We start from the raw sequence: 13,409 nt of genomic DNA on the forward strand, positions 1-13,409 counted from the left end.
TTTTTAGATAAAGGGAAACTTGAGCATATATTCTTTTAATCATATCTTATATGATTTAAATTTAAAGAAAATTTGAGTATATATTTTTGACACTTTTGTAATAATATCATAAAATTTTGACATTTTTCAAAGATATTTTTTTTTTACTGTTAGCATGTAAGTTGTAATAATATATATGGTGTAACTTTCTTTTAGGTGGAGAGATTTCATGGCACTGGGAGCTGGAATAAGCAAACCGAGATAAAGGGAACTTTTTTTCTGATAGAAAAAGTAGTATTACAAGATACTTCTGAATCAGATTATTTGTAGAAAAAAAAATTACAGTAGAAAATAAGCCCTTAGATAATTCAGTAGGAGAATTTTATCGAAGAAAATACGGGCTATGCCTTCATATATTGTATCAAACCCAATAGACTAAGGTTTGATAACCATCCAGTAAATCCTAAAAGAGGATTTTAGCCTATGAACCTGTTATGCTGGATGTGGCGTTAAATAAAATTTATTTTTAATCTTAATATAATTTGTATTGGTTTATCAACGTTGAGGATAGTAGATTAAAAATAATAGTTTATCATGTATTCATCTTAAAAAGAAGTGTATAATGTTATTGTAAATAAGGTGTAAAGTTGTTTTGTATTACGAATTACTTATAAATTTTTAACAATAACAGAAATATATAGCTAAGAAAATAATAGAATTAATTAATAATGTTTCTTGGGAATATATATATATATATATAACAAATAATATTATTAATCGTAATAATATTAATACGACAAATGTATATATTATACTTAAATCACTGGTTTCTTTGACTTGAACGGTTCCTTAATTGTTTTTCTTTTTGAAAATATGTAGAATAGTATGAGGTGAAGGAAAATATGTTTTCCACTAATCTCTTCTATAATTCGGTTTATACTTAGTTAAATAGATCATAGTAAAATGAGATTTTGATCAAAGTAAACATTCACTTTCTTTGACTCGTAAAAGTTACTAAATGCATGCTTTGTGAATGCACACGTGAAAATGAAATATTTGTGAGTTTGATTGGTATAACGTTGAATAGATCAGCATCAAGCTTTGGAAACATCTAAGGTTTTATGCATAAAAGACAAATTGCATATTCTAAGATTCAACCATCTTGCATTTAAAATTGACCCATAATCTCTCTTATCGTATTCAAACATGCATTTACTTTCCTCACCAAAGGCTAACAACATGAACACATTAATGTACCATTGAGATGCTGAATTAGGTAAATTGTGCTATTACAAGTTTAAGATAGCTGGCTCAACCAAGTTTATTCAGAAATCTGAGAAATTGTCTGAAAATAAAAAGCTAACAAAGAAAGAACTAGTTTATTCAGAAGGAAGGGAATTAGATTAAACAAACTTTTCATTATGTTTTTTTTTTTCGTTTCCAATAAATCACTTGGCATTGGAATTCTGTCATGAGTTTCTGTTCTGTAGGAAGAATCCCAATCAGCCGTCAGCTCAATTTGAAGAATTTTATAGCAGTCCATCTCATTGCCAAAGAATTTCTGATAAACGCAGCAATGCACATCATAGACAATAAACATTTGATTAATATTCTATAAATCAGGATATAGCTGCTGAGCCTTAAGCGTTGAAATCTTTGTTTTGCATTCTCTTTTCAGCAATTTTCTTGGCCCTTACGGCCTCTTCTTTATTGCACTCCATCCAAAATTCAAAATGCAAAACCTGAAAGTGAGTCACACGGACAACCAAACTACATTTAATGCAGGTTCTATCAATACCACCCAAAGGTCGTCAGGTAACAGTTTAAAAATCACAATGAATTTGAATCTGAACATTGCATGACTGCCATTTGTATTCACTCACTATAATTCATTATAGAAAAAGGACAATATTTTTTAATTATTTCCAGAAGACAGTGTCTGATGAGATAGCAATGCATGGATGCTTTTGTGAATAAAACATAAAACGTTGCAAACAAATAATAAATCACATCTATAATATTGTTATTAATAATTTAATCAAATATAAACTATTACACGTCATGTTGCAAACAAATAACAACCGAATACATTGAAATTGTTAGATACATATAAATACATTGTAAGTTCTTTGAACGAACATCTAAACGACATAATTGTGGAAGCTGAAGCCACCATGTTGCATCAAATTTCAGATCATGTTAATTCCATAAAATTGCTGTCAGAATTTACATTCTAACTCACCTTGTTAATTGCATTGTGATATTAGTTCATTAAAGGACATTCATACATTAATCCATTTGAGAGTGTAATATATCATTATTTCAAGTTTTGTTATTCTTGAAACATATTCTATTCATGCCTACTTCTATTATGTTTATTCATCTACTATGTTATGTTTTTTACAATAATTTGAATCCAAAAATCTGACTAATGGGTTTTGCTTCTAATTTTGTAAAATATACTATAAAATGATGAACTTTTAAGCATTACATTAGTAATAATAGATTTTCAAAATTACAAATACAATTCATTAGTCAGGTAAATGGATCCAATTAATTATTGAATAAATTCAATTAATAAGGACTAATATATGTAATAATACATGTAACTATGAATAATAATATATCTAGTAAAATCCATAATATTAATATAAAAAAGTATTAAATTGATTAAAATGATTATCAAATTTCATTAATGCAAGTAGCTATAAAGAATAGGTTGCAAGAACAACAAAACATAAAATAAGAACAAGTTACATGGTCAGATTAATTAACACTTAAATGTAACTTAATCTACTAACTACACATCAATTCACAATATTAAACAAGTCAGTTTCTCATATATACTAAGCAATATTAAAAAATAACTTTGGTGAATAATATGATGATAATGCAACTAAGTTGCTATCTCCTCCATAATATTGCATCTCTTCTTATCTATTTGCACAATAACATGCACTGTTTATAAGTATATGAAATTAGCTATTTTACTTTCTTTTTTCATATGAATAAATAAAATAATGTCAAATTTGATATACATCAAATACATATGGAATTTTCTTATATGATATTATGCTGCTAATGAAATAAACATTTGATCTTTCACAGCAAAGACATTACATATTATACAAAATCTCATTACCTTATTATATTAGGATCCAAGACACTGCAAGAGATAATGAAATGTTTATTTTATAACTGTTAAGTTTGAATTCTTTGAATAATTTATTAATATTACTATGACAAATACACTTATCTCTTTTTAAGTGATATTTTGTCTAATGACATTTGTTTAATATTTCTTACAAAAGCAATGTTTATATATATATATATATATATATATATATATATATATATATATATATATATATATATATATATATATATATATATTCTTACTTAGATTATTGTGTTGCACTAAACTTGGATGCTAATATGGTGAATTTTTCTACATTATGTATTGTCTTTACTGTGAAAGATCGAATATTCACTTGATAAGCAGTATAATTCTTTAATTTTAAATATAATTTACATTTTTTTATATGCAATAGTGAAGATTGATATTCATCTTTATCATTTTAATAATTTTTGTTGATATTTCATTCATTGTTGAAATATTTTAATTTATAAAATTTCATATATTAATCAGATATATTAAAATTGAATTATGTAAAACATGTGACTAATGAGGCGTACTCATAGTTTTATAAGATATATTATGAAAGGATGAAACTTTAACTTTTATATTAGTTATAATTGATTTTCATCCCTTCACAGTAGAATGTCAAATACTAAAAAAGACAATCAATTAGATACATATTTAGATTCAATTAATTATCAATCCTAAATTTGATTAATAATAAAATCTAATCAATACATGTGACAGTAAGTCAAAATATTTCCACCACATACATTAATATAAAAAAAACTATTAAATAAATTAAAATAGCTATGAAATCTCAACAACCAATGCATATGTGACCATAGTTAATAGATTTGAATAACAAGGAAAAATGAAAATAAAGTACAGTGTCAAATCAATCAAATAATCCATGCAATTTAATATACTAATTACACAGAACAATTTATTCAGTTCAAAATATTGAATTCCAAGATATGTTAAAAAATAATTTTGATAAACAAAATGGTAATACTACCTCTTGTTTTCTTCCTCTCCTTCCTCCACAATGATGTTTCATTCATTATATGTCTGCAAAATAACATGGTTTTAAAGGATGGGATAACAGTAAATAAATATGATTTGTAAATAAATATCATAGAGTTTAAAGAGAATTTCAAAATAATGAAATATTTTATTAATATAAATTAAGGTTTCAAGTTTATAAATTTAACATAATTTCATTTTAATTATGTGGAAAGAAATAAAAAAACTGTTAGTTGTTTAGAAAGAAAAAAAAATACTGATAAGATTAAAGAAAAATTTGAAATATAATTATTTATATATTTTACTTAATAATTTGACATAAAATATGAAAATATAGACAACTTACCGGCTGAGAAAGGAGCTTCCTGCAAAAGAATGAAAAAGAGACGGAAAAAAAATGAGCGCTGAGGATATCAGGTTTCAACTTCTTAGGTTAAGTTTATATAGCCAAATATTATTTAATTATTTTTATTATTTAATTATTTTTATTAAATAAGATATGTAATTCATCATATAACAATAGCTGACTTTGGATTAGAAAGCACAACAACAAAAATCAATATTCTATGAAATTCAAATTATTTAAAACTAAGATATTATTATAAGTTATCTGCTAACAGTAAAAATAAAAAATATTCTCAAAAATGTCAAAACTTTATGTTATGATTACAAAAGTGTCAAAAATATTTACTCAAAATTTCTTTAAATTAAAATCATTGATATGATTGAAAGTATATCTGCTCAAGTTTATTTCACAGTAGTTATCTTTTTCATATCAAATTTATCAACACACATACTGAATAAAAAATAAAATTTGTCCGTAATATTGTACTATATTATTTAATTAATACTAATAGAATATATTGATAACTAAATACTATATAATGAGTATTAATTATTTTTTCAATTTTATTTAATTAATTTTATAATAACATTTCAGTTATTTATACTGATTAACATTTTTTAATGTTAATTGATAAATTTGAAATCTCAAATAAAATTAATAAAATTTGATTAAAAAATTAAATTTATACTGTTTTAAATATGAAAGATTAAATCAATCTAAAATTAAAAAAATCAAATCTATATCTAAAAGATAAAAAATATATTTAATTTAATTTAATATATTATTTATGTGACTGTGCACAGTATTGCATGTTCTAAAAACAGGTAGATCTGAGGAGAAATGTAGTTTTTATATGCTAACCTGTAATGTTTTTGCTGTGAAAGATAAAATTGTTTATTTGATTAGCCGCCGCCATTGATTTTTGATGCATGCATTTGTTGGATCTCTTCTTACCTGATATCAAAATCACAGAAGATTAAATGATAGAAAATATAATTTGTGAATAAGATCTTTCTGCCACAGCTCATTGCATAAACTAACATAATATCTAAAAAATTTTAAGTTCTAAATTTCTTTTGTGAGATGAATAAATGAAGTGATTTCTTAATATTATATATGTTGAAAGAAATTGTTAAAAATAAACATAATGCTTAAAAAAAATTAGATTCATGTTTTTCAAACGGATACCAATACCATACTATGACATAATATATTAATATAAATTAAGGTTTCATATAAATTTAACATTATTTTTTAATTATCTTAAAAAAATAATAAAAAGATTTTATGAGAACTTACCGTCTTACATAGGAGCTTTCGGTTTTTAGGCTTCCAACCAAAATATGAGAGTGAAAAAGGAAAGAGAGAGAAGCGAGGGAAGCGAGGGAATGAGGCGTGAGCTTTTAGGGTTTTAAGTTACCTTTATATAGCCCAACATGAGGCCTGTAGTTGTAAAAGTTTTATTATTATTTAAATATTTTTGTTCATTAAAATTAATAGCTTAATTTCTTAAAAAATGAAAATAGATATAAAATTGTACAATATGCATATATATGAACAACCTTATATGAAAACCTTCAAGAGATTGTTTATTATTATTAATAAATTAGTTATCTAAATATCTATAAAAATAATTTTGGTGTTTGTAAAAAACTACAAAAAAAATATTAAATAGCAATCAATTTTAGAAATAAAAAATAATTGGTCAACATATAAACTAATATAAATAATAATTTATAAATTATAAATAACTTGTCTCTGCAATAATATCTATTATGAATAAAAAATTATAATTAATAACTAATTATCAAGGTTTTGAGTATCAAAAGAATTAGTATCTAAATTTTTATAATTTTTTACTTATAATAGTGACTATTTTAAAGACTATTAGTAATAGGTCTTAAATTAATATTTAAATTAATCAATATGATAATCAATTATTTCTTGTCTCTAAAATTAATAAATATTTATAAGCTTTCTTATAATGAAATAAATAATAGGTTTTAAGAAATATGTAATAAAAGAAATTCTAATTATTGTTAGTTAAAGTGATACATATCAATATTATATATTCATTTGTATATATAAATATATGATATTAATATAATTATAAAAAAACCGTAATAATAAAATATTTAAATGAAATATTAAGATGTATGATTTTAATAACGTTGTTTTCATTTACTTAATCTCGTAGAAATAATAAATTCTATAAGTCTTTATTTTTAAAAATAAGGAATATTTATATTTTTATAACTTTTGAACTTTTAAGCACAAATTTGATAGAAAATGTATATTGATCTGCTTATGCGGTCAGTCCTCCTTAAAATCTCAATAACGTGTGTTAAGCAGATCAAAATACTTAATTTACTCTATATATTTTTTTTTTGTATGCTTATGTATCATCCATTTTTATTGTCATTCTTAATTCTTAAGTATCTATTGGTAGTTGTGAGAAAGAAATAAAGAATAAGAAAAAAAAGAAAAATAATGATATTTGTTTTTGTTCTGTTTTACATTTTCAAAATTTTTCAAATTTTTACACGTAATAAAATTATCATTTTCCCTTGTGGATCCAAAAGAGAAATGTAACATGAGATAACTAAGTTAAAAACATAATAGTTGTAGTAAGGTTTAAGGGAGATATATTGTAAACTTGAAAGGAAGATAAGCTTTTTTTTAGTAAAGCTAGATATGACTTTCTTATGTTTTGGTGAAGGGAGTATGTTGATTGTTGTCCCTGTGCAATCAACTAGAACTAACTCATCTAATACACTATAACAGTCTTATGCAATAACAATTATTTAGATAAAGTTAAGCTAAATAAAGTTGACTTTCAACAAATCCGTCTAAGAACTCCCTTAACACTTATTTAAATTTGCATATAAATGGTTAGAAACAAAAAAAAAAGTTTAAAAAGACTTACAATACCGATAATAAAAGGTAAAATATTTATCTTTTCAAATCATTTAATAAACTTTTAATTATTTAAAAAGTATAATAATAAAAATATCAATAAAAAATATCAATAGAGAGAATTATGAGAAAAGAAGAAATTATGAAGTTTTTGGAGTAGGAAGAAATTTTAGAGTAGAGCTTCTGAAGAGTTTTTGGAGAAATAAATTTGGAGCAAGAGAAGTCTGGAATAGAGGTAGGGGAGCTAACCTTTCTAAGCTTTTATATTCTGATTTGTTATCATTTTATTACTATTCATGTCTTAAAATTCTGTGTGAATACTGTAAATGCTTACTGTATATTTTTATATTGAATTTCTGTGTCAATATTATATGCTGTTATTTTGAATCTGTAAATAAGAAATTTGTTAAAACTAGTTGAGGAACACTTTGGCTAAGGAAAGACTTGGTACTTAAGTTGTCTATTGTGACACACCTCTCTTTCTTGGAAGTCTACTCGACAAGCTTTTAACTTAATTCTTGTTGAACAGATTATGTAATGTTAAACTATTGTGCAATATATCTCGTTGGAATGAATTCATGTTATTGTGGTAGATACGAAATTATAAACTTTAACTGTGATGACTGTAATTTCTTATATTGGATTTGAATTTATGCGTCTGAACATGATATGAGTATTATGGGGAGATTTTGTAATGGTATAATATGAGTTGAGGAATGTGAGCATTGTATGAGTCTCGTGGAGAGATTCTGTAATGATATGGTAATTGTGTATATGTTGATGTTGAGGATCCTGTAGTTGGAGGTTATCCTGATACTCTAATAATCATCTAGTCTCAAGTAGAGAGGGATGAATTATGTGGTGAGAGGAGCAGGAGGTCCTGGTCTATGTGCCGGTTTTGGACATAGTGAGGGGACTAACCTTGTGAATGGTATGAAGTATTTTGGAAGTATATTTGTAAGAAAAAGTAGAAGTCATCACAAGTGCATAACCTCCCGTGACCGCTCATCAAGGTATCATCCGGATGAGTTTCATTGGGTATTGTGGAATGAGTGTCTAATAGGAATTGTGATATGATGGTTTGAGGGTGTCTGACATAATTATTATATGATGTTAGTATCAAAGCAATTATACATGTTTTATAAATGATTTGTTGCATGTTAGCTCACACTACTTGTTTGTGTTTGGGTATGTACGATGATCGTATAATTCGTTATACGGGAGTAGATGAAGGAATGTCGTCTGATCCAGTACCAATGAAGAAAGAGATCAAAGAATAAGTTAGAAGAATTTGAGTTATATTTAGGAGTTTATAGTTGAAATCTGAGTTTAAAATATGTATAGACATATATCAACTATGAATTTTTAAGAGTGAGATTACGGAATGTTACCGTAAATGTAATGTTACAATATATAAATTATGAATTATCCAGTGTGAGATATTGGGATGTTACAATCGAGATGTATGGTATGTTATACTTTAGTTAGTTTTTTTTTAGTTGTAATGTAAGGAACTTATTCTAAATAAATATATATAGTTTCTGTTTAGAATTATTTATATAACTTGACTTATAGTTTTTGAATAACTGTAAAAAAATTATATATTTTTTAATTAATTTTTCTAGTTGATTAAACGTGTACTGTTTCCTTAATAATATGAAATCACTTAATTTGGATTTGAAGACTGATAATGCCAGAAAGTGATCATGGTGTTTGGATACAAATGTATATTTTTGAAACTAATACTTAGACTTAAACAATGTGCCATATCTTGTCTAATGAAAATAATCTACATAATATATTGAAAAGAGATATTAAAATATATATATATATATATATATATATATATATATATATATATATATATATATATATATATATATATATATGTTACTTAAGTGAAAAAAAAATCTATAAATCCAACACTTTAAAGAAATACTGAAGTGTGGCCTTTCTTTTGTCTTTACACGCATATTTTCAATTATTAAATGTAAACAATGAACTCATACATTAATTAATAATATATTTTAAATAAACTAACATATTGTAGCATTGAGATGCTCAATTAGGTTATTAGTCGAAGACTGTAACAGTACAAAAGATTAAAGCTGTTTTAATTACAGTGAGTTTGATTGGTACAACAGATTATTGTCATTTTATCAATAAATGCCAAATTGATTGTTAGATTCAACAATCCAAGCAAATATGACACTTTTTTAAGGTGTGCAGAACTGATACATGCAGACACAAGAAAATGTTATAACGTTAGGGACTGCTAGGACAGAAACTGATTCATGGTGTTTGGATACAAATGGCAGACATGCAATCTTCACATTCAAATTCACTTCTGAGATACAACAGCTGTAAATAAGTTAAATTTAAAGGAAATTATATTAAAATCTATACCTCTGTTATTTCTTTTTCTCATTTTCATTATAAACATGCTTTTTACTCTTTAACCGGTTTAATTCTATTTATTAGACCTACTCTGACAGTCTCCTAAGAGCAGACGTTGGAATTCGAAATGGAACTCCAGCAGACATTATCTTTTATTCCTTTTTTGAGTAAGTATGGTAGAGAAATGATATTCAGAGATTATATTTTCTCTTATTCCATCTTCTAAACCATTCCAAAAAATGCATGTAAGTATATATTATCTCAATGTATCAAAAATCAAGAAATGCTGCTGCTAATCTAATAAAACATTTCATCTTTCACGCAAAATAAAAGTATCAAGTAGAACTTACTCATCTAATACACTTCAGTAATCGTCTTATGTAATTGTTTGATGCAATAACAATTAACAAAAATGTTATATACTTTGAAATGTGTGCCATATGGATATCTAATTAATTTAGTGATAGAATGTATTCAAACTTACATTTACTTTCTTCACCAAAGTTTCATGTTTAAGATAGCTGGCTCTACTAAGTTTCTTGAGAAAGGCAGAGAATTTTTGAAAATAAAAAGCCAATGCTGTCAGAAGGAAGGAGAATTCCGATGGTTAAATTTTCGGTGCCTTGGAATGCTGTCTCTACCCACCTCAGATACTTCCAATAAAGTTTAACCTCGTTAAATGGAAACCAATGCATGTCTTTCATCTGACACAGTATGCAGAATGCTATCATATCTTTGCTGTTTTCATACATGTGTTCTGCCATTGTGCAGAAGATAAGAAGAGCATCACCTTAAAAAAAGAGCTACATAGTTTTTTCCATGCACGCCTGAATATCTGAATAGGCCATTTTGTGTCAAATGATAAATCTTTTTACCTTTGCCATAAACTCCTGTGGATGCATTTTTTGGATCTCTTTTATTTATTTGCAAAATTACATGGAATAATAGGAAATATTATCAATTAAGGCAATTTGTGCGTGGTAAACCTCTGCAAATAGTGATAGTTTTATCAAATCCTTCATAAATTGTTGCGGTCGGGAAAACCTCAAGTAACCATTTGTAACGTTCCTTTTTTTCAATGGTTTTTAGAACTGTGGGAATTATTTTTTGGGAAGTTAAAATCGTCAAAAATATTAAAAAAAAACTTTCATAAAATTCAATATTTATTTTTATAGTGACTGACGTGTTCTTGTGTGTTTATTTCCTAAAAATTTTTCAATTATTTAAATTTTCAATGTAAACAATAAATGATCTATTAATGAAGCATTGAGACAGGCACATAACAGAGCAACAAATGCGGTATTAATTACTGATTTTTTGTATCTACACTCTTAAAGAAATAATTAAATTAAGATTGTTAAATCGAAAGAAAAGTAATAACTTTGGTGTTCGTGAAACATGATAAAAATATATCTTGAGATTAAAAGCCATAAAATCATAATACATTTAACATGATTTCGTTACTTTTGCATTTACTCTCGAATAATATCATTTGTTCTCTTTATACATATTAAAATAAACAAAAACATATGAAAAATTTAGTAAAAAAATACATAAAAATATAGACACTCGAGCAATTGAAAAGTAGCAGCCTCAACGTGTTAAAGTAGCAGCCTCAACGTGTTTTCTGAAAAGAGAATTAATTAGCATTAACATTAGCATAAGAAACAAAGATAAATGTAGATAATCACAGCAATGAACAAACTATTACTCACTTGCTTTCTCCATTATGTATTTACGTATTATCAATCTTTTTACATTGTACAATTCTTCCATTTACATTGTACAATTCCTCCAGAGTACTGCTTTACATCATAAAAAAGAACTTATGTTATATAAAAAATAAAAGAAAAAATTGTTCATTTTCTTTAAATTCATGTTATTTACCGTTGTTAAGTATTACTATAACCTATTGTTAACAATAAAATAATAAATGTAACCTCAAACTAATAAAATCTTTTTCAACGTTATCCCATTACCCACAGTTATAAGGTATCACAGTACTCATCTTTCACGTACATATATACTATAAACAATTATAACATTTACATCTATATATAATAAACTCATTTGTACAAATATATATTATCTATCAGATAAAAATATCATATAAGAATAGCTGACTTTGGATGAGAAAGCACAACAACAAGAAATAATATTACATAAAATTCAAATTATTTAAAGCTAAAATATTATTACAAGTTATCTGCTAATAATAAAAATAATAAAAATAATAAAAAACATATCTCAAAAATGTCAAAATTTTATGATATGATTACAAAATTGTCAAAAATATATACTCAAAATTTCTTTGAATTTAAATCATATAAGATAGGATTAAAAGTATATCTGTTCAAGTTGCCCCTTTACCTATTAGGTATCACAATATTGATCTTTTTCATATCAATTTCTCATTACACATGCAGAATAAAATTTGTTTGTACTATTTAATTATTACTAATAGAATTTATTGATAATTAAATTTAATATAATAAGTTTATTTTTTAGTTATTTTTATAATAACATTTGAGTTATTTATAATATTTAACTTTTTTCATCGATTTACTTGTTAAATGCATTTGAAACCTCAAATAAAATTAATAAAATTTGAATAAAAGAATTAAATTTTAAAGACAAGAGATTATATTAATCTAAAATTAAAAAATAATTTTATTTATATAATTAAAAGATTAAAAATATATTTAACTTAAACTTAATACATTACTATGTTGCAAGTTTTAAAACAGGTAGATCAGAAGAGAATGTAGTTTTTATATGCTAACCCCATGATTATGTAATGTTTTTGCTGTGAAAGATAAAATCAGCCCCCGTTGATTTTTGATGCATGCATTTGTTGGATCTCTTCTTACCTGATAGCAAAATCACAGAAGATTAAACAATAGAAAATATAATTTGTGAATAAGATTGTATAAACTAACATAATGTCTAAAAAAATTTCAGTTCTAAATTCTGATAGACTAATTTACTTTTTTTGTGAGATGAATAAATGAAGTGATTTGTTAATGTAATTAGATATATATGTTGAAAGAAATGGTTAAAAACATAATGCTTATTACTTCAGAATGAAAAAGAAAAAAGAAAATCTTATACAAGTACACAAACTATATGTAAAAATTTATTCAGAATATACAAGGACATTAATAAAATAAGAACATGCTCGTATTTTATGAAAACTTACAATCTGACAGAGTTTTCGGCTTTTAGGCTTCGAACCAAAATACGAAAATGAAGACATAATGAAGAGAAGGAGATGCGGCGTGAGACTTTAGGGTTTTAGGTTACCTTTATATAGCCGAACATGAGGCTCACTATCTCCTCAATTATGTCTTTAGTTCTAAAAGTTTTATCATTATTTAATTATTATTATTTTTGTTAAATAAAATCAATTATTTAATTTCTTAAAACATGAAAATAGATATAAAATTATAATCTTGTAGAATATACATCATAATACATGAACAATTATTATATAATAAATAAGATACATATGATGATAAAAAAATATATAATCAGCTTAATTAAAATAATATCATATAATAAATAATTTGTCTCTATAAATTTTTCATAATATTCATTAATAAAATA

At 24.8% G+C, this 13,409-nt stretch overlaps 2 long non-coding RNA genes across 2 annotated transcripts; both read right to left on the reverse strand.

Moving 5' to 3' along the window:
* Positions 1-1,250: 1,250 nt before the first annotated feature.
* Positions 1,251-5,876, reverse strand: LOC148202709 (uncharacterized). The gene is made up of 5 exons (XR_015784748.1): positions 5,790-5,876; positions 5,352-5,444; positions 4,491-4,509; positions 4,137-4,189; positions 1,251-1,721 (listed from the first exon to the last, which is right to left on the reverse strand). It is a non-coding gene; the product is annotated as an uncharacterized LOC148202709 (long non-coding RNA).
* A 5,362-nt stretch (positions 5,877-11,238) lies between these two features.
* LOC148202710 (uncharacterized) lies at positions 11,239-13,106 on the reverse strand. The gene is made up of 4 exons (XR_015784817.1): positions 13,003-13,106; positions 12,587-12,673; positions 11,519-11,605; positions 11,239-11,430 (listed from the first exon to the last, which is right to left on the reverse strand). It is a non-coding gene; the product is annotated as an uncharacterized LOC148202710 (long non-coding RNA).
* Positions 13,107-13,409: the final 303 nt, after the last annotated feature.

This window comes from Vigna umbellata, chromosome 3 (genome assembly GCF_029865625.1).
Source record: "Vigna umbellata cultivar VRB3 chromosome 3, Vumbellata_1.0, whole genome shotgun sequence".
Classification (NCBI taxonomy): domain Eukaryota; kingdom Viridiplantae; phylum Streptophyta; class Magnoliopsida; order Fabales; family Fabaceae; genus Vigna; species Vigna umbellata.